This window comes from Danio rerio, chromosome 1 (genome assembly GCF_049306965.1).
Source record: "Danio rerio strain Tuebingen ecotype United States chromosome 1, GRCz12tu, whole genome shotgun sequence".
In the NCBI taxonomy this organism is placed as follows: domain Eukaryota; kingdom Metazoa; phylum Chordata; class Actinopteri; order Cypriniformes; family Danionidae; genus Danio; species Danio rerio.
Window position 1 is genome coordinate 55,306,544 of NC_133176.1, and position 27,678 is coordinate 55,334,221.

The 27,678-nt window shown below is 35.6% G+C and overlaps 1 protein-coding gene across 50 annotated transcripts in view; it reads left to right on the top strand.

Annotated features, from left to right (window-relative positions):
- Positions 1–27,678, top strand: part of nfixa (nuclear factor I/Xa) — a 253,758-nt gene that overhangs the window by 132,741 nt on the left and 93,339 nt on the right. The window lies entirely within an intron of this gene.

Here is a 27,678-nt window from a genome sequence, read left to right on the forward strand (position 1 = left end):
CACGTTCGGGCTCTAATACCACCTTGTGCTCTTCTGGATTTCATCAGCGCTCCAGAACATTTATTTATTTCACTTTTGCAATCTTTCTCCTTTTGCAACCAGTCTCGCAGGACATTCACACTCATGCATTGCGCAAACAAAGATAGTGCTTTTGCATGGCAGAGTTCAAGGATTTTATTTCGGTTTCTATTTAACTGCAAACGAATTTTTCAATGTTTGCTCATTCAGCTGGAAACCAATTCAAGTGATTTGTTCACTTCTTTTTTTCATGCAAAATTGCATGTAAAGTATGCACTAGTTTTAGATAACGCATATATTATAACCACAGTGAACCAAAAATCCTCTTAGACTGGTTTCTTGAGCATCGCAGAAAGTTTAGTGGACACAAATGTCCTCCATGGTTGCCAGATCTAAGTATAATAAACCAGCTTTGAGATTTGCAGCATGTTTAAGCATCCAACAAAACCTCCAGCGAGGATTTCTTATCATTTTAAATCTCAGAGAAATGTTTCCAACACAATGTTGAATCTCTACCTTAGACATCTACAGCAGTTCTGAAGGCAAAAATGCATCCAAAGTAGGTTTTACCTAATAAAGTGGCCATATACAGTTGAACGCAAAATGATTAAGTAAAGGTTTATTTATATAGCACCTTTCCCAGACATCGAGTCACAAAGTGCTTTACAATAAGAGAAAACAACTAAAAGAACACATGACAATAAAAGAAGACATGTTAAAAGATATTAAAATTAATTAAAAATCCTAATACAGAAACACTAATACTGTTCATTAAAAGCTTGAACAAAAAGAAGTGTCTTTAATCAGTTAAACTCTGCGAACCCGAGTCCGTGACGTCATCGTCTTTCGCTTTAAGATTTAAAGGGCTAGCATTGCACCAGACCCCCTTATGTGGTGTCGTTTGAAAGTGTAAAATCTATATTTTATGCACATATGTATCACTTTGGTTTTTATTCTACTTAAATATTAAATACTCAGTATTTTGGATACCCGAGCTGGGTATTTTACATTGGTTCATTTTCATGTGGTTCATATATGACACATGTACAAGTTATAGCTCAAATGAAAGCTCTTGCTGGTGCTTATACGGTTCTAGCAATCTTTTTACTGAATTGTATTCACATATCAAACAGTTGCCGATTGAATCGCCGTGTTTCCATGGCGCAAAAGTGAAAACAATACATTTATGATTACTAAGCAGCCCCAGATAGCACAGACAGCTGTCATCTCTTACCTTATGCTGCGCGCTTCAGGGCCATTCTTCTCTGATTTTGAGGTGATGTGCATAAGTAATCCTTTTATATGTCTGACGTGGTCCCAACACAGTGAATTATGTTTGATCAAACAAAAGAATAGTGGAATTATTGCAATGTGTTATTAGAATGGTTGAAATCTTTACAGCAATGTGAACATTAAGCATTATTCTTTCAGGTTGGTCCCATTTACATTTCTCTTTATCCATATGGACTTGCATCTTATGTTTATGGCTCTGTAAATATTGTACATGTTTGCTGTATTGTGTTTTATTCTTGCCGGTTTTCTTTATTATTATTATTATTATTTTTTTTTTATAATGTAAAGCCCAACCAGGGACGAGGGCTGCAAATTAGCTTTATGCTATATGCCCTATGTACACAACATCGGTTATCTTTGTATAACAATGTCAAGTGTATTGTCCCTGTAAAATAAACAAGCAAATAAAAAAATATATATATAAAAATATGTAAACAATGATCGCTCCCTGTGGCTTGTACAGCACCTCTCATCAGTTGGAATGCAATATCTTTTGCATAGATTATGGAAGAGACATTTTCCTTTTTTCCTATGATTACAGACATGTGCAGGAACCACCAAAATTAATTACAGCACGCTAGACCACACAGAACCTAAAAGGGACACTTTCAAATTTGAGTTCATAAAAAAAATACAAAAAGCGCCTCTTTTTTTAGGTGTTTGTTATTACACAGACAACATATACAGTTATTTTAAACACTTTCAATCGTGTTTTATTAAAATTCAAAGGGTTTTCTTTAAAAAATTATACCAAATTTTTGCATTTGCACCTCTGCATGTGGATTTGGGAAGCTTTTAAATTTGGGTAGGAAAAATCCAGGCGGAAATCCCAAAATAACAGCAGAGTTTAACTGGCTAGATGCTTTTTAAAAAGTTCAACTGATCCCAGAGTTTTCAGTGCTATAGGGAGAGAGTTCCAGAGCCGTGGGGCCACCGGACAGATAGCACGGTCACCTTTAGTCTTAAGACGACTTCTGGGAATGGCTAACAGGTCTTTGCCGGAGACCGGCTACATGAGTGACTGCTTAAAAGATCTTAAATGTACAGGGGTGCTTGACCATGCAGAGCTCTATCTTAAAATGTACTCTAAAACTAATAGGAAGCCAGTGAAGTGCCTTAAACACAGGAGTAATGTGTGACCTCCTGCTGGTGTTAGTTAAAAGCCTCGCCGCTGCATTCTGCACAACTTCCAATCGCTCCCTTGAGCATTTGTTCAGATGAGCAAAACATTAATACAATAATCCAGTCGAGAAGAGATGAAGGCAAGGACAAGCATCTCCATCTCTTCCTTTAACACAATATCTCTGGTTTTTGTGATGTTCCTCTGGTGCAAAATGCATGTGTGAACAATAGATTTAACATGGATTAGCCCTCCCGTCAAATTTATTTATGTAATTCATCTTTAATTATTGCACCCGAACCTTTCAACACAGCAAGGAAATGTTCACAGTATTTCCGATAATATTTTTTCTTCTGGAGAAAGTCTTATTTGTTTTATTTTGGCTAGAATAAAAGCAGCTTTGATATTTTTCGAATTATGTTTTGAGTTCAGATGTAAAAGCCACTAAACGCCATTTCCGCCAAAAATGAGATAATGCCATTGAGTAAATGCTTTAGACACATAGTACACCATCAACAAATAGATTTGCTTCTAATCATCCAAATCCCAGCGTCAGCGCATTCAGAAATAACAGTTTGTCAGCAAAAGCCATTAAACGCCACTTGCCTTTAACAGCAAAAGTCGCTACATCCCGAGAACCAATCAGAAGGCGCGAATTCAATCATTTGTTTTCAATGTAATGGTGCGCTGATCCGCCGGCTTTTATGAGGAGACTGTTTTATTCCGCTTTTGATTTTGATTTTAAAAGATGACGTTTGATGAGCTGGATGAGCCTGTCCGACTGTCAGTGAATGGCAAATGAGAACATCCCTTACCTCAAAACTCTGTGCATTATAAAAAAAAGAAACACACTGTACAGTCGGAAGTGTAACATGCAATTATAACGATTTTTTACACAGCGACGCTACATTGAATGAGTCCGATTTACTATACATTAAACAGCAACTCCATTTCACGAAAGACAGTTAAGATGCTGTTCTTTTATCTCATGTGAATGCTATGAGGATAAACAATAGACCAAGACCTTTAGTATGGTGGGAATGAATGAATGACAGCTGATGCCTCCCCTTTTTGCCCACTTGGCCTACCTCGTGTTTTATTTGCCAATGTAAGCTTTTTTTAAAATATAAATATAATGTATTAAACGATAAATTATTTGTATTACTTCATAATGCCTATACATCTGATAAGCTTTTTATAAAAATGGACAATGCACAGATATTGATGTTTCCTAATGTTTTACACCACATTATTTGAATCTACCAAGCTTAGCTTATGTTTACGTTGCTCTGCCTACATTAAATCTAAATCCTAAATATTAGGAATGAAAACAGACTTAATTTATGTCAGTGTTAATGTTATTGATTCATGCACTTACTTGACAGATTTAATTCATTTCTTTTCCTTCTGCTTTTTCCCTGGTTTATCACAGCGGAATGAACCGCCAGTTACTTGACAGATTTATATATTTTGGGTGGTTTGTGTAATGTGATTTATGTTTGGTAAAATAATTTCTAATTGCATCTTTAGTGATTTTTCTACTAATTACACTCACTGTCTTGTCCCAATAGGTGGATTTAGAGGTTTTTGCAAAAAAAGCAGACGTGGTTTTAGCTGGTTTTGACGCAAAAGAAAATCTACCTTGTTAAAAACCAAAGCAATGTCTAAAGTGACATTTTTGAAAAAAAAGGTATTTTATTTACCAGCTAATGACCTTATCATTACATATAAAATGAAACTTCTAAAGAGGGTTTTGCATCTGAAGTCTTCATAAATACTTTTTTCAATTGTCTACAGAACAAACCAGCCCAAGACCTATATACATTTCTGAAGATCGCAAATTATAAAATCTAAGGGGATCTGGTCAGAGAATTTTAGCATTACAGTATAAGCATTTGGCTTTAAATGATGCTGAGCAATATTTGAGTATGCCCCACACACACACACACACACACACACACACACACACACACACACACACACACACACACACACACACACACACACACACACACACACACACAGGCACACAGTAGATTTCACATCTGGCGGGGAGCATATGTTAGTTTTATTTGCAGAATACACACAAATGTTCTGGCTGGCTCTTTAAGCTCGCGTGTTGCAGGCCTTCTTTCTGTGGGTTTAGAAAGAGCTGAAGATAAAGATAAATGTTGTAGCTTTTATTATGCATATTATGGATTTACTGAAGTTCATATGGTTTCTATAAATGTGACTGTAGCTGAATCACTAAAAGCTTTCTGGTTTAGTTTTATGTTTACAGTAAAAAATTGTAAAATATAAAATAATGGGGCGGAATGGCGGCTCGGTGGTCAGCAAGAAGGTCACTGCTTCAAGTGCCGGCTGGGCCAGCTGGCATTTCTGTCTTGATGGCATGTTCTCACTGTGTTTGCGTGGGTTTCCTCCGCGCGCTCCGGTTTCCCCCACAGTCCAAGCACATGCGCTATAGGTGAATTGGATGACTTAAACTGGCCACAGTGTGTGTAAATGTAAGAGGGTATGGGTATTTCCAATACTGGGTTGCAGCTGGAAGAGTATCCGCTGCGTAAAGCATATGCCGGAATAGTTCGTAGTTCATTTCGCTGCGGCGACCACTGATAAATAAGGCACTAAGCCAAAGGAAAATAATGAATGAATAAAAAATAATATAATATAAAAAAATATAAATTTATATTTAGATTTAAAGTATGTATTTATTTAGTTTATAATTCTTTATCATGAAATAAAATTTATCCCCATCATACTAATCATATCTTCAGCATAATTTTATTAAAATTCCCACTGTTGTAAACATTTGTGCTGTCCATATTAAATAATATTAAAACTCTAAAAGATTTGAAATAAGTCTAATCAAAATATAAATACACTGTTTGATTTATGATTTTTAGATGCTTTCGTCTAATGTAGGTGTGCTTCTTTCCTTTATTAAATCAAAAATATACATGGTGGTGCATATTCTGAAGGGCGTCACAAACCAGATGCGCTGCTTAACTCACACATTCACAAATTCGCATGATATTTTAAATGAAACTAATCTGATGGCGCTCTGTGGCACGGCAGAAATATGAACAGTGTCCTGAGTCGTGGCTGGGTGCAGTCAACAACCCCCGACTTGCGGCGCCGGTGTGTGTACCCTGGTAGAAACCTATGTTTAGAATTCTGAAATGCATGGTGCAACACTGCACGTCGTCGAGCGGCACTTCTGGTGTGCGACCTGCTTTAGCCTTTAATGTGTATGTGTGTTTGTTTGTATATAGATTTATTATCATTATTGTTCAATTATTTTCTATATTATATTTATTGTTTAATATTTTATTTCTAAAAAACTACAGCAGCGGAATTAAGTATTGAACTTGTCACCATTTTTCACTGAAAACATATTTTCAAAGGTGCCATTGGTTTGAAATTGTCATCAGATGTTGGCAACAACCAAGAAACGCATATATGCAGAGAAAATAACCTTAATTAGCTTATAATGTAAGTGTAATAAAATGAAATGACAATGGGAACAAGTATTGAACACATGAAGAAAGGAAGGTGTAGAAAGGCAGTGAAAGCCCAGACAGCAGCTGAAATCTCTCAATAGTTTTTCGGCAACCCTCCGCCCTTCATCGGTGTAAATGAATATCAGCTGCTTCAGTCCAACATCTAAATTAGCAGATGATGAAAATGAATCCTGAGTGGACATTTCAGCTAGACAATGATCCAAAACACAGCTAAGAAAACTCTCAAATGCTTTCAGAGAAAGAAAATAAAGCGGTGGAATGGCCTAGCCGATCACCTATGCTGAATCCAATATAAAATACAAAATAAAGATCAGATTTAATAGACGGGACCCTGAGAACCATCAGGATTTTGACTATTGAAGTTTGTGAAAAACTCACACCTGAGCAATGCATGATACTTCATTCTCCATATGAGAGGCGTCTTTCAGCTACCGTCACCCTAAAAAAGCCTTTTAGATAAAGTATTAATACATTTCAATAGTTCAGTCCTGTCTCCTTGTGTCATTTCATTGTTACAGATTGGGCCACTGAGAATGCACGTTTCTTCTTGTGCAGTACTGCAATTTGTCACGCGCAGTCACTTGCAGTACTGCAGCTGCAAAGGCCGCTTTTTCATAATAGCCACCAGGTGGCGCACGGAACAACTGCTTTTTCATTGACTCAGTTGTGTTTGTGCATGTTTAGGTGCATGTATTTGTGTGTGAAAGACCGGGCAAAAGAGCACTCATTTCAGCTCGTTTCAGGTTATATCGGATATAATAAAAACATTAAATAAACCAATATAAAACAAACAAAAGCGATAACGATTTAGGGTTTATACAGAGTAATATAAATGAATTAAACAGTTTGAAGTCATTTTAAACTTTAATTCTACAAAGGCCTATCTGAAAAACAATTTTAGATATTTTCTAAAAACAATAAACAACAGAGTATATTATAATTGTATTATTTTATATTATTATTCATTAAGTATTTGGATACGATGATATTAACCAAATCGTGCAAACGGACTGGGAAAAGCTGCAGGTAAAAATGTTCTTTTTATATAAAAGTGTGTGTGTTTCTTTCAACACAATCTCACTGCAATTCGTAACTTTTTCATTTAGTGGCTAATTCGTACAAACTCGTACGATCTAATTCGTACATTTTAGTACGATTTGCTCATCCCCCAATGACGGTTGGGTTTAGGGGTGGGATTAGGTGCCACGCCTCCTTTTTAAAATCGTACATTTTCTTACGACTGAACTCGTACGAATTCGTACGAATTAGCCACTAAACTGCCAAAACGTGAAATACTTACGTTTTCTCGTGAGATCAGGCTGGTTTCTTTATATAACGTGGCAAAATTTAAAAATAAAATTAATCATCGCGAGAGAGTAATTAAATCGTATTAAACAACCAATTTTTCAAAATTGATTTGTTTTTATTTTATGTTTGTATTGTTTGTGTTCCTACCAAAATCTTTCAGCAGCTCCCCTGGAAATTTATACCCAGGAAATAACATGACGTGTTCAGTACTTATTTCCCCCGTTGTATGTATCTTGTTCTTTAATTATTTAATTATTATGTTAGTTTATTAAATCTTTTCCTTCATTTATTTTCCTTTAAATTTTTTTATTTGCAGATGGATTAGGGTTAGTGTGTACAATTTATAATTAGCTTCACTGCAAAACAAAGTAAGTCGTGTAGACAGCTAAGTAAATGTGTGCGTGTGTGTACAGTATAATCCTAAAGTTCACCTTTGTTCTTGAAGTTGATCCCCTAATTAAAGGAAGCGAAAGTGTTTAAACACACATACAAACAAAAGAGATATGTGGATCTTGTGCTCACAGGCTGCGTGTGTCTGTGTTTTAACATCTTGCGTATGTGTGTGTGTGTGTTTGTGTCTGTGTACTGATTAGGATTAACTGCCGTTTTTTATCTTCAGCGCACTTAATCTCTCGCTCTGTCACCTTCTCTGGAGTGTTTTTTCCTCTCTCTTTGACACACTCAAATGTTTGACGTACTCGATCACACAGGTGTGTATGCAGGGTTTGAAGTGCGCACGGCTTACTGCAGCGCCTGAAGGTGTTCTAGGGAAGTTCTGTACACTTGGGTTATTTAAGGTTGACATAGTTTATGAGGAGGGTGTGGCTTTCTTTAGCAAGCCAATATGGAGCCATATCAGTCTCAGAAATAATACATTTACAACAGTAAACATACATTCACAACACAATTCACTTTTATAAAATTCGTAAATTGAAAACACAATTTTTAAACACACAAATCCAATTTGTATGTTTAAAAAAACAACTCGTAATTACGCAAATTCAATTAACATGTTCAAAACAAGATCCGTACATACACAAATCCAATTTAATTGTGTGAAAATATCTATGATTTTCTCTTGTGAGTTGTACTTCCGAATTGCGTTTTGAATTTACAATTTTTTTTATCTGAATTGTGTTTTGCATGTATGAACTTTTATTTTGTAAATGTATCATATTTTGAGACTGATCTCACTCCGTAGGGCAATGGCCATAAAGCTTGAGAACATGTAGCACATTTCATAAATGTAGTACATCTACCAAATTGTTTTGTTCACAAGCCATATAAACGTTAACATGTTTTTTTATGATTTTTTTTCTAATAAAATATATTATATCATTATAAAATAAAATCATTATTTTTTTTTTTAAAAATTAATTATTTTATATAGAATTTTTTGTAGAGTTTTTGAAAATGTCAGAGCTCTAGAGCTTTGTTCTGAGCCCCAGCAGTGAGATTTCTAGAATATGACAGAATTCTAGAGATTTGTTCTGAGCCCTAGCAGTGAGGGTTCTAGAATAGGACAGCATTCTAGAGCTTGGTTCTGAGTCCTAGCAGTGAGGGTTCTAGAGTATGACAGAGTTCTAGAGATTTTAGAGTATGACATAGTTCTAGAGCTGTGTTCTGAGTCCTAGCAGTGAGGGTTCTAGAATGAGACAGAATTCTAGAGCTTTGTCCTGAATCCTAACAGTGAGGGTTCCAGAGTATGACAGAGTTCTAGAGATCCTTGAGTATGACAGAGTTCTAGAGCTTTGTTCTGAGCCCCAGCAGTGAGATTTATAGAATATGACAGAATTCTAGAGATTTGTTCTGAGCCCTAGCAGTGAGGGTTCTAGAATATGACAGCATTCTAGAGCTTGGTTCTGAGTCCTAGCAGTGAGGGTTCTAGAGTATGGCAGAGTTCTAGAGATTTTAGAGTATGACATAGTTGTGTTCTGAGTCCTAGCAGTGAGGGTTCTAGAATGAGACAGAATTCTAGAGCTTTGTCCTGAATCCTAACAGTGAGGGTTCCAGAGTATGACAGAGTTCTAGAGATCCTTGAGTATGACAGAGTTCTAGAGCTTTGTTCTGAGCCCCAGCAGTGAGATTTCTAGAATATGACAGAATTCTAGAGAGTTGGTCTGAGCCCTAGCAGTGAGGGTTCTAGAATATGACAGCATTCTAGAGCTTGGTTCTGAGTCCTAGCAGTGAGGGTTCTAGAGTATGACAGAGTTATAGAGATTTTAGAGTATGACATAGTTCTAGAGCTGTGTTCTGAGTCCTAGCAGTGAGGGTTCTAGAGTATGACAGAGTTCTAGAGATTTTAGAGTATGACATAGTTCTAGAGCTGTGTTCTGAGTCCTAGCCGTGAAGGTTCTAGAATGAGACAGAATTCTAGAGCTTTGTCCTGAATCCTAACAGTGAGGGTTCCAGAGTATGACAGAGTTCTAGAGATCCTTGAGTATGACAGAGTTCTAGAGCTTTGTTCTGAGCCCCAGCAGTGAGATTTCTAGAATATGACAGAATTCTAGAGAGTTGGTCTGAGCCCTAGCATTGAGGGTTCTAGAATATGACAGAATTCTAGAGCTTGGTTCTTAGTCCTAGCAGTGAGGGTTCTAGAGTATGACAGAGTTCTAGAGAGTTTAGAGTATGACATAGTTCTAGTGCTGTGTTTTGAGTCCTAGCAGTGGGGGTTCTAGAATGAGACAGAATTCTAGAGCTTTGTCCTGAATCCTAGCAGTGAGGGTTCCATAGTATGACAGAGTTCTAGAGATTTTAGAATATGACATAGTTCTAGAGCTGTGTTCTGAGCCCTAGCAGTGAGGGTTCTAGAATATGGCTGTTCTAGAGCTTTGCTTTAAGACCTAGCTCTGAGGATTCTAGATTATAACAGAGTTCTAGAGCTTTGTCTTGAGTTTTAGTGGTAGGGGTTCTAGAGTATGGCTGAGAGTTCTAGAGCTTTGTTCTGAGTCCGAGCAGTGAGGGTTCTAGAATATGACAGAAGTTTCTAGATCTTTGTTCTCAGTTTTAGCAGAGAGAGTTCTAGTATATGACGGAAGTTTCCAGAGCTTTCTCCTGAGTTCTGTTAGTGAAAGTTCTAAAATGACTTGGTTACTTTGAAAGTTTTAAATGACGGAAGGTTCTTGGTGATAGTTCTAAAACATTGCTTTTGGAGTTCCAGTCTTGAGAGATCTAGAATTGATTGTTATACAGTTGCACATAGTGCTTAATCAGATTGTTCTGAGGGATGGGGGTTATATTCTGCTGTACAGTATCTGCAGTTTCTAGCGCTGTTTTCTGGAAGGCTGTAGTTTTAAGGGCTCTAGAACAGGGATAGTTCACCCCAAAATGAAACTTCTGTCATCATTCACCCACTCTTCACTTGTACCAAACCCATTTGATCTTCTTTCTTTTGTGTTCAAAAGAACTGAGGGTGAGTAAATAGAGAGTAAATCACTTCATTTTTGGTTGAACTTTTTTGGTTGTAGAACATTGCTGTACATCACCATCTGTCATTGCCCTAGAACAATCTCTCCTAGCAGTGAGAGTTCTACAAAGTACAACAGTAAAGAGTTGTGACATTAATATGACAATTCTAGAACCACATACAGACATTAAGAGTTCCAGAAAATTATTATAAGATCCCAAACACATTACTCTGATGTTTCACGAACATCACAGAACATAATCCAGAGAGTTCTACTTTTCTCCAAGGCTTCTAGAACACGTTAGAATGAGTTTGTGAAGTCAGATTGATTGTGGAATTCTCAGATGGGCGAGTTTCTATCTCCCTCTCTCTTTCTGTGTGTGTGTGTGTGTGTGTGTGTGTGTGTGTGTAAGACTGCAGCTGTCACCAGAACATGCTGAAAGTGTGTGAACAGACTTTCATGCCTTCAGGGCTGGAGCACATGAGAACCCCAGTATTCTTTAGTAACTGTGAGAGCTCAGAAGTTGAAGGACTGTAATCCAGTGTTTGATCACACACACACACACATCTGAGTCGAGGAATCCTGAGAGCACAACACACACACACACATCATACTTCTGAATATTTACAAGTCACGGCTTGACATGGAAGGAAGTCAGACGGAGAAAGAAAGAATTGTAAGGTTAAAGATCTGATGAGAGAAATCAGAGAGCGCATTGGGTAGACGGTTAGAGAATGTGACGAGCAAAGGAAAGCTGTGTGTGTGTGTGTGTGTGTGTGTGTGTGTGGTGGGTTTTCTAAGGTCACAGTGCAGAATATCACACTGGAATGTGGAATGCTGAAACGCTGCCAACACAAGCACATCAACTACACACACACACACACACACTGTACGCTCCCTCTCCACTCCCCCTCTCTTGACTCAGTCATTTGTGTTATGAAAAGTGCTTTAGTGCGTGCATTATGTCCAGTCGGAGAGCCGTGTGTACATTATACATTAGACACAGTGTGTCATACACACACACACACTGAATCAAACCGTGTGTCAGCCACATGCTTGTGCCCATTTACAATATTTCTCTCTTCAATTTGTTTACTTTGCAGGTAAATCACACACACACACACACACACACACACACACACACACACACACACACACACACACACACACACACACACACACACACACACACACACATACACACATACACACACACACACACACACACACACACACACACACACACACACACACACACATTTGTTTGATGTTCTCTAAAGGGCTCTGGAGAATGTTTTTTTATCATCGTCTTCTTCCCAGTGGCACAAGCCAAAATTTAGTAGTATAAAAACAGCCGAGCGCCTTTAAAAAATAAGGAGAGATGAAGGAAACGGTGAAAAAGAAAAAGAAAAAGTAGCGTCTCCTGCCAAGAAAATGTTCCATGAGCCCTTAATGTTATAGCCAAGGAGGAATACAAGTCAGAAGGCACATTTGCAATCGATTTAGTATTCACAGAGCGAGCTGTGAAGCACAGCACTTACGGACAGGTAAGAAAGGTACGCAGGGTTAAAGAGGCACCAGAACTGTGGTGATCAAAAAAATTAGATAAATAATGAATTAGTGCTGCATTATTTTACTATGCTTCACCTGTGGGAGTGAGTCAAATGTGTAACTCGACATTTAAAAGTGTAAGAAAAGGGTTTAATAATAGTTATTTTTCTTGGTGTGTTTTCATTACTATATTTAAAATAATAATAAAAGTCATGAACTAATAAATGTGATAAAATATAATAATTATAAAAGTCATGAACTAATAAATATAATAAAATATAATAAAAATCATGAACTAATAAATATAATAAAATAAAATAATAATAAAAGTCATGAACTAATAAATGTGATAAAATATAATAATTATAAAAGTCATGAACTAATAAATATAATAAAATATAATAAAAATCATGAACTAATAAATATAATAAAATAAAATAATAATAAAAGTCATTAACTAATAAATGTGATAAAATAAAATAATAATAAAAGTCATGAACTAATAAATGTGATAAGATAAAATAATAAAAGTCATAAACTAATAAATATAATAAAAATAAAATAATAATAAAAGTCATGAACTAATAAATATGATAAAATAATAATAAAAGTCACAAACTATTAAATATAATAAAAATAAAATAATAATAAAAGTCATGAACTAATAAATATGATAAAATAATAATAAAAGTCACAAACTATTAAATATAATAAAATAAAATAATAAAAATCATGAACTAATAAATGTGATAAAATAAAATAATAAAAGTCATGAACAAATAAATATAATATAATAAAATAATAATAAAAGTCAAACTATTAAATATGATCAAATAAAATAATAATAAAAGTCATGAACTAATAAATATGATCAAATAAAATAATAATAAAAGTCATGAACTAATAAATATGATCAAATAAAATAATAATAAAAGTCACGAACTATTATATATTATAAAATAAAATAATAAAAGTCATGAACTAATAAATATGATAAAATAATAATAAAAGTCTTGAACTATTAAATATTATAAAATGAAATAATAATAAAAGTCATGAAGTAATAAATATAATAAATTAAAACAATAATAAAAGTCATGAACTAATAAATAAAATAAAATAATAATAAAGGTCATAATTTAATACATATAATAGAACAAACTACTAATAAAAGTCATAAAAAAGTCAACAAAACTATGTAACAACATGGATAAAAGAAAAATATTTAAAGACTAAAGCGTTTTTATTTTTAAATTAATTAGTTCTACTTTATTTTACTATTCTTCCGTTATGTGTGAGTCAAATTTGTAACTCGACATACTGATACAAATACTGTTGCATTTTATTTTTATTATTAGATGAGTAGAAAAACAGCTAGCTGGCAGCAGGTTTTTATGTGTGTCGAGTTTCTTCGTCGAGCTCACAGCATTGCCCACACTTATCAGCTACCAAGCCGACCAATCACAGAGCTTGTGCTATGCATCGTTGCGACGTGTAGTTACATTTTTTCAGAGGTAAAGCTCAAAGGCTGCACCGGACCATACGTGTGCATTATAAGTATAAATCAGCCTTTAGTGTAAATACAGTAAAGTGTGTATTCATGGTGACGTGTTCCCTCCACAGGCTTAGCTTGATGAAGTTTTTCCATACAGGAGCATCTGATAGAGAAACATCTGAGAAAACTATTCTTCCCATGTACTTTTTCACTCTTTTTTGCCCCTCTTCACCTTGGTGTGTTCGTGTGTGTGCGTGTGCGTGTGTGTGTGTGTGTGTGTGTGTGTGTGTGTATGAATGTGCTGTAGGCGGCTCTTAACCAGCAGGGGACCGAAAGCACCACAGGGGCCGCTTGTTTGGTCTATGATTGATTCCTACAGTACGTATAGAAGTTAATGTGTGTGTGTGTGTTTGGTAATGCTGTAGAAGATAGCGAGTGTGCTCGGGTCGTCCCAGATGAGAGTAATTTATACCTGCTCAGAGGCTTTGCAGGGTCTAATGAAATCATGAGAGCAGGAGAGACATCCGAGAGGAAATCTAGCAAAGTCAAAGCTCCAGCCAGACATTGCTGTGTTTCTCTCGAGCACACTCCGCTTTCAGGGATTTTTTTTTCTTCTCTGTTTGGGCTGAGAGCTAGGAAAAAATGACCGGAGGACGGGGAGAAAAAAAAAGAAGTGTAATGTACAGCGAAAGAAACTTGTGCAAATAAATAACGGCTCGCTTTTGAAGCACGTCAGAAGTGAAAGTTTTGAGCTGTAGACTTTTGTTTTAATATTTATGAACTAAAATAGTGTGCAAAATTCATTCATTCATTCATTTTCTTTTTGGCTTAGTTTTGTTTATTAATCTGGAATGGCCACAGCGGAATGAACCGCCAACTTATCCAGCACATGTTTTTTGCAGCGGATGCTCTTCCAGGTGCAACCCAACACTACCCATTCACTCTCATTCAGACATACACTACGGCCAATTTAGCTTATTCAATTCATTGGACTTGTGGGGGAAACCGGATCACCTGGAGGAAACCCACACCAACACGGGGAGAACATGCAAACTCCACACAGAAACACCAACTGACCTAGCCGGGGCTCAAACCAGCAAACTTCTTGCTGTGAGGCGATGGTGCCAGACACTGCGCCACCTTGACGCCCTTAGTATGCAAAATTGTCATTTCTGTTTATTTGTTTACCATCTTGGATTGCTTTTTTTGTAAAGCAGGGATTCCTATGCTGAAAATGGGTATTAACTAATTGGTAAGGCTTCATTTGTTAACAATGGATAACTCGGTCAAAGATCATCAGGACAATAACACGGTAAATGTGTTTTGACATTGCTGTTAGACACTTTTACCATGATTTACAGAAGAAACTGAGTAAATTCTTATTAATCACAATAATTTATACACCCAAAAATTGTTCATTTGATGACATGTTAAAGACTCACAGTGCAGCTCCAGAATGCTCATTAATTTACTTAATTTAAACAATATTAATTGTAACTTCATAACTCTAGGTTTTAGCCATTTGTCAGTTTTTCAATCATTTAAATACATTTAGCATCCATATATGTATATATATATATATATATATATATATATATATATATATATATATATATATATATATATATTAACAAGCTAGTATGTTGTTAAGACTGCATCATATTTATCTCTAATCAACTTGATTTTACAATTTTAAATGGGAATTTATTGAAGGAGGGTTTCTATCAGCCTGTGTTACTGCCCATTACATGAGAAACTAGATATCGAAATGGCAAATTTTATGTTAAATGAATTTTTGCCAAAATTCACTTGCCAAAAAATTGTTTTTTGTGCGAAAAATTGTTAATGTGAATAATGATAGATTAAAACATGTTTGAAGAATATAGCTTGATGTAGTGCCATTAGACCCACCTGACCAATCAGCTGTCTCCATTTTGCTTGCCTTATATACAGTACTGTTGTTTGCTAAGTTACCAATACTTCAGTCAGCTTCTCTAACAACTTGATGGACGGAAATGCCTCTACTTCACATTTGTGATTTTTTTTTTTTTTTTGCGAACTGAAAAGCTTTGCTTCATGTTAGGATGGAAACCCAGCATGTGAAGTCTCTCCAGCTGGAAGCAATAACACTTTTTTAAAAATAAAGGCCATGTCCCAAGAGCCAGTTTCTGTGCCCAACGATTGGGTTGTCGTGGTCCTAGCCCCTTCAGGGGGTGGACCTGCAGGACAATGGTCCTACGTCAGTTCTTCGGGCTGAATACGGCCGAGTTCTGTGGGATAAAACCCGGCCACCAGGTGCTCACTTATGAGTAGGCCCACACAGAAACTGTGTGGGCCGAACGCGCGCAGGATTCCGCAGATTTTCCACAGATTTTCCGCAGATTTTCCGCAGATTTTTAGCCCATTATTAATTCTTTTTATTTGCTTGAGTAAATGTGTAAATATGAATTTATTCAGTTTTTATTCAGTAATTTATTACTTTTTTATTTAATATATTAAGGTTTTAGTTATGATACTCCGCTGCAAACTCCCAAAATAATTCCGCATAAAATTCTCAGCAGAAATAGCAAAAAACGTCTGCAGATTCCGTCTGGCCCTGCTTATGAGCCCCAACCCCAGGCCTGGCTCCAGGGTGAGGCCCCGGCTGCGCCATAGTGGGCGACTTCAGGGTCTTTGCTGTTTTTTGCGCAGGACAATGGTCCTATGTCAGTCAGCCCTACCAGTGGCATTAGCCCCTGACAAGATAGCGCTCAGGATAACTCAGGCATGCAAACCTCTCTACCACAGTAAGGTGTCGGTTCATGGAGGAGCTTGACAGGTTGATTGGTGCAACGGCAGCAGTAATACGGTCGATATACCAGTCTGTTATGGTAAAGAAAGAGCTGAGCCATGAGCCAAAGCTCCGGATTTACCGGTCAATCTACGTTCCTACTCTCACCTATGGTCATGAGCTTTGGGTCATGACTGAAAGGACAAGATCTCGGATACAAGCGGCCGAAGTGAGTTTCCTTCGCAGGGTGGCAGGGTGCACCCTTATAGATAGGGTGAGGAGCTCTGTCACCCGGGAGGAGCTCGGAGTAGAGCCGCTGCTCCTCCACATCCAGAGAAGTCAGCTGAGATGGCTCGGAGATGCCCCCTGGACGCCAACCTAGGGAGATGTTCCAGGTATGGCCCACCTTGCTGAAGACCAAGGACAAGCTGGAGTGACTACTGTATGTCTCTTGGCTGGCCTGGGAACGCCTCGAAATCCCCTGGAGGAGCTGGAGGAAGTGTCTGGGGAGAGGGAGATCTGGGCTTCTCTCCTAAGACTGCTGCCCTGCGACCCGGCCACAGAAAAGCAAATGAATGAATGAATGAATGAATGAATGAATGAATGAATGAATGAATGAATGAATGAAAAATTAAGAATTGACCTTTTATTTACCTGCATGTCACTGACCATTTTTCAGTATCACATCACTGTGAGCATGCAAATGGGTTCTTAAACTATTGAAATATTACATTTCAGATTATTATTTTAGGATGAAGAGATTTGGCTCGCCCCCCAAAAATGGAAATCCCTGTCATTATGCATGGCTGTAATACTTTGAACATCAAATCTTTGGAGCAGACTGTGCTCCTTAAAATAATGCCTGCGTAGGCAGATTCTGGAAAAGAGCCATACTGTAAATAAACAGCAACCAGGACAAGGACACCAGGCTGAGCACGAGCGTGGAGGGTTTGTCGGCTTGAATCAGAGCTGTTTCATGCGTGTATATGTGTCAACTGTGTTGCTAATGACTGGCAGTGTCATCCTTCCCAACACAAGATGTCTTTCTCTGGACTCTGCTCTCCACCAATCACACGTTTGTGCTGTTTGTTTTCATGGCAGGGTTTTTCTCGCTGTACTTGTCCTCTCTCGCAGTGACTTAATGCATAAAGAAGCAGGAGAATACTTTCCCTATCTGTTTGGTGACCGTATGTACTGTACATTTTAAACTCAATATATGATTAATTTAAACCATTCAAATCGAAACATTTATGTTTAGTCAGCTTTTGTGTCGCTAACAATAAAACAAACCAACAAAAGGTTGCATACAATTTGAAATGACAATCTCTAAACACTGCCCATCATTCTCCCTCTCTTCTCAGATGGAATGGGCGGCCAAATCAAAGATTACCATGGGCCAACTTTGGCTCACGGGCCCTAGTTTGGGCATCTCTGGTGTAAAGATTGCATATAATGTGGATATAATATTAATAATAACACTTTTATTTAGAATAATATAAATTTTATTAAAAATAGCAATATTAAGTAGAATAATATTAATAATATTGATAATAACACTAATATGTACAATAATATTAATAATAACACAGTAGACTATTATTATTATTATTATTATTAATTATATAGAATATAATTAATATTAATTGTAACACTATTATATGGAATAATACTAATAATAACACTATTGTAGTTGTTGTTGTTGTTATTATTAATGAATATTATCATTATTAATAATAAAATACATTGTTTACATTATATATATATATATATATATATATATAATATATATATATATTATTAATAATAACACTATTATCTGGACTAATATTAATTATAACACAATTATGTAAAATAATATTAATAATAACACTGTTGTTGTTGTTATTATTATTAAATATTACCAATACTAATGATAAAATACATTGTTTATATAATATATTATAGTATTTATTATTTTTTTAGAAATAATACATTATTATTCATATTATTGTTGTTGTTGTTAAAATTAATAATAATAATGATGATAATGATGAAGATGATGATGACATTACCATCATTATTAATAATAAAAATAATAACAATATGACAATTATTATTTTTTTATTATTAAATATAACCAAATTTATTAATAAAATTAACCGTAAAAATAATGTTATTAATATTACTAGTATTATCGAAATTATTATTATTAGTAATAACAAAAATAATATAACATTATCATCATTAATAATACAAGTAATTATAATAATAAAAATAATAAGAACCATAATAATAATAATAATGATTATATTATTTTATTATTATTATTATTATTATTATTATTATTAAAATAACAATAATACTACTACTACTAATAATAATAAGAAGAAGAACAATAATATTGATATACCATCATAATTAATACTAAAAGTAATAATAATAGTAAGGATATTATTAGTAGTAATAATAATAATATTATTAATAATGATAAATCTGTAAATCTGCATATCAGAATGACATCTGAAGGATTATGTTGCTCTGCTTTGCATTACAAGAAAATTCAGCGTTGCTTCAAAGGAAGAAATCAAATTTTAAATACATCAGCATATAAATCTTTCCATTTGAATTCCTATATTTCATGGTCATACGGACTGTTTTGGTCATCATATGTGACTTCATCTGTGACTCATCCAGATCTGACTCGTAAATAAATGACCCATTAAGAAGGTGTGCGACTTAAACAACCTGAAAGGGATTCGACTTTGTTCAAAACAATTAGGAGTGTTAAAGCAGCTAATTAATCGCCTGTTAACATGCTAATTTGACTTTTTCGAGTGGATGTCTTGTGGTAGGCGCACAATTGGATGCTTCTGGAAGGGTTTCCTGCGCAAACCACACCATAATTACCTCTAATGTTCTGAGGGGAAAGACTTCTTGCCCTCTGGAGGGTGATGTAATTACACCGAGCTGTGTGTAATTAAATATTACAGATCGGCTGATTTACACAAACAAACCCTCAGAAGTGTTGATATCTACACTGTTGTCAGATGTCAAAGATGAGCTTTTCTCCTTGTGTGTGTGTTAAAATAATCAAGTTATCTCTCGACTCTGGGATTGAAATCTGCCGCCGGGATCCTCCCGGGTGACGTTTACTGAAGGAGCGATATAAACGGAGCTTTAGAGGGCAATTAGTGGCTTTGTTAGATGACAGCATCCCTCTTGCCAGTTAATTTAAACAAGATGCAAATATGGCTGATGCCACACAGATGTCCACTCAGCCTCACAGCTGCTGGATTTATAGATTCGCTTTCTCAGATGTTACCTTTAATGTAGCGCAGCGACGGGAGAGAAACGAACACATCGAAACGCTAGCAAATGTTATAATAACCAAGTGCTGTATCATGCTTGAAATGTCTACTAAGTATTAAGATTCGATCAAACATGTGCACTCACCGGCCACTTTATTAGGTACACCTTACTACTACCGGGTTTGGACCCCCTTTTGCCTTCAGAACTGCCTTAATACTTCATGGCATAGATTCAACAAGGCACTGGAAATATTCCTCAGAGATTTTGCTCCATGTTGACATGATAGCATCACGCAGTTGCTGCAGATTTGTCGGTTGCACATTCATGATGCCAATCTCTCGTCCCACCCCATCCCTAAAGTGCTCTATTGGTTTGAGATCTTGTGACTGTGGAGGCCATTTGAGTCAGTGAACTCGTTGTCATGTTCAAGAAACCAGTCTGAGATGATTTGTGTTTTATGACATGGCGTGTTATCCTGCTGGAAGTAGCCATCAGAAGATGAGTACACTGTGGTCATGAACGGATGGACATGGTCAACAACAATACTCAGGCTGTGGTGTTGACATGATGCTCGGAGGGCCCAAAGTGTGCCAAGAAAATATCCCCCACACCATTACACCCCCACTAGCCTGAAATGTTGATAGAAGGCAGGATGGATCCATTCTTTCATGTTGTTGAGGCCAAATTCTGACCCGACCATCTGAATGTGGCAGCAGAAATCGAGATTCATCAGACCAGGCAACGTTTTTCCAATCTTCTTTTGTCTAATTTTGTTGAGCCTGTGCGAATTGTAGCCTCAGTTTTCTGTTCTTAGCTGACAGGAGCGGCACCCACTGTGGTCTTCTGCTGCTGTAGCCCATCTGCCTTAAGGTTGGATGTTTTGTGCGTTAAGAGATGCTCTTCTGCATACTTCGGTTTTAACAAGTGGTTATTTGAGTCAATGTTGCCTTTCTGTTTACCAGACTGGCCATTCTTCTTTGACCTGTTGCATCAACAAGGCATTTGCATTCACAGAACTAGCTTCCACTCTAGTAACCACATTTCAACATTTTAGCAACCACTCAGTACACCCTAGCGACGCCTAGCAAGACCTTAGCAATCACTTAGAATGTTGATCTCTGCTCTGTGGACTTTTGATGTTGAAAATTAAACTTTTACTCCGACCTTTTCTGTCATTTTAGTAGTTTGAAACATATTTTGTATAAATAATTTGCAGTTGAAGTCGGAATTATAAGCCCCCCTGAATTATTTTTCCCCAATTTCTGTTTAACAGAGAGAAGATTTTTTTTCTACTCATTTCTAAACATGATAGTTTTAATAACTCATCTCTAATCACTGATTTATTTGATCTTTGCCATGATGACAGTAAATAATATTTGACTAGATATTTTTCAAGACACTTCTATACAGCTTAAAGTGACATTTAAAGGCTTAACTAGGGTAATTAGCGTAACTAGGCAGGTTTGGGTGATTAGGCAAGTTATTGAATAATGATGGTTTGTTTTGTAGACAGAAAAAATAAGCTTAAAGGGGCTAATCATTTTGACCTTAAAATTGTTCATAAAAAATTTAAAACTGCTTTTATTCTAGCCGAAATAACACAAATAAGACTTTCTTTAGAGGAAAAAATATGATCAGACATACTGTGAAAATGTCCTTACTCTGTTAAACATCATTTGGGAAATATTTAAATAATAATAAAAAAAAAAAGTTCAGGGGGGGCTAAAGATTCTGACTTTAACTGTATGCTGCATATAGAATTAAGTCTATAAAGTGGCAGTTTATTAGGTTTTTGTTCAAAAATTTGCAACACCAACCCTAAAACTGTATAACACTATTATAAAATGTCAGTAAAATAACTTTTTCTCTTTTTTTTCACTTTTGGAGTAAAGATCAAGGCAATTCAAAATTCTAAATAATATCACTGCGCCTGCTGAAACATGATACAGCAGCAAAGTTCCTTGAGTTTTACACCAGAATGAAAGAATAGTTTCTATCCATATCAGCCTAGAAAATAACGGCTTCATCCGAAATCACCTACTTATTCAGTAGGTACTGCATTTGAATTTAAACGTACTACTCGGCCACTAGAAGTACTTTCTATACCTTATGTGAGTAGTATGAATAGAACTCGGATGTACTACATCTGCCATTTTGGGAATTTTCTCCGTGCATCGGATGTTCACTTCAGAATCTCACTGGAAGTAGTAGGTCATCCGGGTACTTCTCACATACTGTTTTTCGAATTCAATGACTCTGGACATACTACTCGGTTCACATACTGTTTTAAGCAAACTATATAGTATGAAAGTAGGCGATTTTGGACGCAGACAGAAACTTTTAACTTCCTGTCAGTCTTAGTACATGATGTAGCTAGAAGTGTCAAGCCTTAAATAAAAAGATATATAATGCTAATGGTCTAAATCATTGATGCTAATGGTCTAATGCTAAGCTAAGCTAATAGTGCTCCCGCTAATAGAGATCGGCTGAATGGATAAGCTGTGTAAAATGAGCCTATTTTTATTTTTTTTTTTAAGTTGAGTGTTCCTTTAACTTAAGACCTAAGATAAGACACTCTCTATAATAACATAATGTTGTGATGTATGTTATGAGCAGATTTAAGTCTATTTTGACCTTCTATGTATGAATTCTCTGTTTTTATTTCTGCGACTTTTTATTAGGATGCTACTAAAATGTTGTCCCAATATAGTTGAAGTCAAATTTATTTGTCCTCCTGTGAATTCATTTTCTTTTTCAAATATTTATCAAGTAATGTTTAACAGAGCAATTTTTCACAGTATTTCCTATAATATTTTTTCTTCTGGAAAAGCCTTTTTGTTTTATTTTGTCTAGAATGAAACAAGTTTGTAATTTTTTTAAAAACCATTTAAGGTCAATATTTATAACTCCCTTAAGCAATAATTCTTTTCAGATTGTCACAGAACAAGCCATCATTATGCAATGACTTGCCTAATTACCCTAACTTGCCTAATTAACCTAATTAAGCCTTAAATTGTCACCTTAAGCTGAATACTTAATATCTTGAATAATATCTAGTGAAATATTATGTGTTGTCATAATGGCAAAGATAAAAGACACTTACTAGTAATTAATTATTACAAGTATTATGTTTAAGAATTGTGTTGGAAAACAGAAATCAGGGAAAAACAAGTATACAAGGGGGCTAATAATTCTTATTTCAACTGTACTTCATCATCACAAAAACACAAGTAGTTCCAGTCTCCGAGTAGAAGCCCCGTGTATTTTGGGTTGTGTGTGTTACGTAATCCGGTGCTGTGTTAGTGTGAAAGTAATCCCTGGCTCTTGTTTGAGGAGTGTTTCCCTGGTGGCCGCTGAGGCATGTCGCGGGGTCAGGGGTTAATACAACAGCACGTGTGCGGGTCATGCAGACGTGTGTTAACAATAACAAGCCGAAGGTCAGAGGTTAAAATAGCTGTTAGGCCTGACAGCTGTGTGATAGGATAATTACCGCATGTCAGACTTTTACAAGCTTTAACTATATTTTTGCGTTTTCTGAAGGAAAAAAATGGCGCTTCGTGTTAAACTAGTCCAGCGTGTTCTGGATTATTAGGGTTTTTTTAGCTTCTTCTAAGGTGTTTGGGGATTTAAGTCTCTTTAAAATGCTGCTCTGTTTATCATTGTGAGTCTTTAGTTTAGTTTTAACTTTACACAAAATATTTAATAATGTATCCTTCTTTCTAACATATAAAGGCAGCTATATGTAATATAATATATATATATATATATATATAATAGATTTAAACTGGTTATTAAGCATAATTCATTCTGTATATATTAATATATTCTGTAAACATCTAATGTTGTTAAGTTTATTTTATTTGACTATTTATTCATTTTCAAATTTTATTATATTAGATTAGATGTATTTTATTTAAAACATTTTTATTAATTTAATGTAACTATTTTGCTTTTTATTTAATTTTACTTTCATTATTTTTATATATTATTATTTTATTTTATTTTATTTTACAGAGTCAACAGCTGTAATAAATGCCTTCATAAACAAATAGGATTTCAAATTCTTTAGAAAGCAAAATGTAATTTTTATAATATACATTATTATAATATATAATTATTATGCAATTATTGTAAATATATATTTATCATTTTAATATAGAAATTAATTAATTTATTAATGTATTTTTTATCAACCTGAGTTTTCCGTAGCCTAGTATTGAAAAATGTATATTATTTCATGTTTATTACATTTATTTCTATTTTTTATTTTACTTTTGAATTTTTATTTAACTTTTTTGTATTTTATTTATTTATTTATTATTTTTTAAATTAAAATAATTATTTTAAATATTATTTTAAATATTATTTTAATTATTTTATTTTGTAATTTTGTTATTTTATTATATTTTTGTTAAAATAATTATTTTAAATATTATTAAAATTTATTATACATATTTTAATGCCAAATATCATTTTAAATTAAAATAAATATTTTATTAAAATAATAAATATAATATTTTTTATCATTTTAGATTACCAGATTTTTAAAAATTTAATTTAATTTTATTTAGTTTTTTGTTTAATTTAAGTTAATTTAATTTCATTTTGCTTTGCTTTGCGTTGCTTTGCTTTGCTTTTTCTTTTGTCTTGTTTTTTGTCTTGATGTTGAACAACCGTATCTCTATCTAGTCTGTCCGTTCGCTCTCTTTTTATGTGTGTGTTTGTAATATGTTGTAGCTCAGATTGGAAACAGATTTCTCAAGGGCCTCCACTAGACGAGATTCCCCTCACACACACACACACTACCATAATTGCACAGTGTGTCTCAGCTTAGTGCCAGTGGTTTGGCACCAGATTTAAGCTGCATGTGTGTTTTAAAAGTGCCAACATGCCCAGTGTTATTTTTTCGGCATATCCTCTCAATCCTCCCAAATGATAGACTCGGCCACAATCACGCAGAGTGTGTGTTTATGCGCGTCGCGATTCGTCTTACCTAACTGTGTTAGGATGTGATTTAGGTTGAGCTCTGATTGATTGAGATTTGGGTTGTTATACAACTAAATCCCCCATTAAGAGACTAAACCCTCTAACCTTTTGACCTCACATGCGCACATGTAGGATTTCAGAACCAGAACTCTCAGATCCAGATCAACCGTTGATTTATAGAGCCCGCAAACACCCTTAGAAATGATTGGTTTGGTTGTAAAAATGCTGACGTGTTGATATGGAGAGAGTGTCGAGCTCTGGTCATGTAATGTCTGATCAGTAAAGATGCTTAGTGACCCATGAGAGATCAGTGAGATCTGTGTGTGTGTGTGTGTGTGTGTTCTGGTTTATGTGGTTTACAAAGTTTGCATAATTGTATAATGACAAGGGTAGGATGTAGGTGTTACACTGTTTTAAGTGGTTTACTTGGACATGCCTTGTGTCCTTGTAATTCAGAAATAAAAAAAAAATTGTATGTTCAAAATTGTACAACAATTTTCCTGTGAGGGTTAGGTTCAGGGTGGCATGGTGACTCAGTGGTTAGCACTGTCACTTCCCAACGGGAAGTTCCCTGGTTCGAGTCCTGGCTGGGTCAGTTGTAGGGATGCAAAAATTAACCGGTTTCACTATTAACCGTGATTTAATTCGTCACGGTTAACTAATCGTAAAGACTTCTCACTGTGTTTTTGCACGGAACAAAACTGCAGAAACTAAACAAAGTTATACCAACTGTGCTATTAATTATGGCAAGCTTTTTCAAGTTTGTTATTTCCAATGGAGGGACCATTGCACGCAACCAATAAAAGCATCAATAATATCCACAGATTTTTATATAGACAATCAAATTAACTTTTAAAACGGTAGCAGATATTTATTTAGGCCCGATCTACAAAACGAAATATAAAATAATTTTAGTTTTAAATTAGCGGGCTTTTGAAATCAATGAATGCAAATAATCGTGATAACCGTGAAACAGTGATTATTTCTTAGACTATAATCGTACAACCAAAATTTATAATCGTTGCATCCCTAGTCAGTTGGCATGTTCTCCCCGTGTTGTCGTGGGTTTTCTCCAGGTTCTCCCGTTTCCCCCACAGTCCAAAGACATGCGCTATAGGTGAATTGAATAAACTAAATTGGCAGTAGTGTATGAGTGTGTGTGAATGTGATTGTGTATGGGTGTTTTCCAGTACTGGGCATTCGCTGCATAAAACATATGCTGGAATAGTTTGTGGTTCATTCTGCTGTGGCAACCTCTAATAATCAGGGACTAAGCCAAAGGGAAATGAATGAATGAATGAAGGTCGGGTTCAGGGGTAGGAGATAATTCTATTTCTAGAGAAATTCGCTAGTGGTTTAAATAGCACACAATACCGTGTCCTCATAAACCACATATTTATGTGTGTGTGTGCGTTTTGTGTATTTAAATATGAATCAATAACTAGGTGTGGCAAGTAAAAAATACAATTTTATGGTGTTTGCAGGTACATAAATGAAACATTTTCTATATAACATTATGAAGTAACACTTGTCACGATACTGGAATTCGGTAACAAACGATACAGAAATTTTAAAAACGTCCATTTCCCGCTAACATTTAAGCGCTGTTGAGCACATTCTTTAACAGCGCTGAATTGTGTTCACGTGCTCACCAGAAGTGACTGTAATTGTCCGTGAAGGTCATCAGTTCACTGAACTCACCGTAGTTTACTGCGTGTTACTACACTGGCAGACACTGGCGAGTTTTAAAGCCGCGATTCATCAGTGGATCGCATGTATGTCTGCTTATTGACAAACCAGCTGTTCGATGTGACTTCGAAACACTTCAGTGTCCATGTACCTGTGGTTACACTCAGTAAATGGCGGTGTTTGGTTAACTGATGACCTTCACGGCCAATCACAGCCATGCCACTAAAACGCCAGTAGGTGGCGACAAGACCTAATGAGTGATTGAAATGCATTGAACATTGATACAATCATACATTGAGACGATTTGGAGGCGGCACAGTGACTCAGTGGTTAGCACTGTAGCCTTACAGCAAGAAGGTCCCTGGGTCGAGTCCTAGCTATTTCAGTTAGCATTTCTATGTGGAGTTTTAGCATGTTCTCCCCGTGTTGACGTGGGTTTCCTCTGTGTGCTCCGGTTTCCCCCACAGTCCAAAGACATGCGCTATAGGTAAGTTGAATAAACTAAATTGGCCGTAGTGTATGTGTGTGAATGAGTGTATGGGTGCTTCCCAGTACTGGGTTGCGACTGGAAGGGCATACGCTGCTTAAAACATATGCTATAGTAGTTGGCGGTTCATTCCACTGTAAATAAGGGAATAAGCAGAAGGAAAATGAATAAACGAATGTTCAAAAGTGCTGATTCATCATACATTCAAATGATTTGTTCAAAAGGGCTGATTCATTTGAACAAGATACAGATGTCTGTCTTTAAGATTATTGAATTATTGATTTAAAAGTATAAAGCAGAGCTTCTCAAACTAAAGGGCGGCTGTCATGCAGATTTTAGCACCAACTTGCCTCAACACACCTGCAAGGATGTTTCTAGAAAGCCTAGCAAGAGCTTAATTAGCTAGCCCAGGTGTCTCTGTTTGCGGTTGGAACTAAATTTTGCAGGACGCGGCCCTCCAGGACTGAGATTGAGAACCCTTGGTATGGAGTAACATTTTCACAGTTAATACAAGTTTGTTCTATTTGTGTATCAAAAAACGGACATCTGAATTAACCTGCCCATGCCATATCGCCACCTGCTGGTGGGATTTGACCTGCTGTTAATTGATAATAATCACCATTGCAGAAAGAAATCTATTTTGTGTGCGCATTTTTGTTTTTATTTTTGAAATATAGTTTAGTTTAAGTTTATTTTGCTGAATTTAAATTGAACTATTTGTGTTTTTCAGTTTTCATTATAG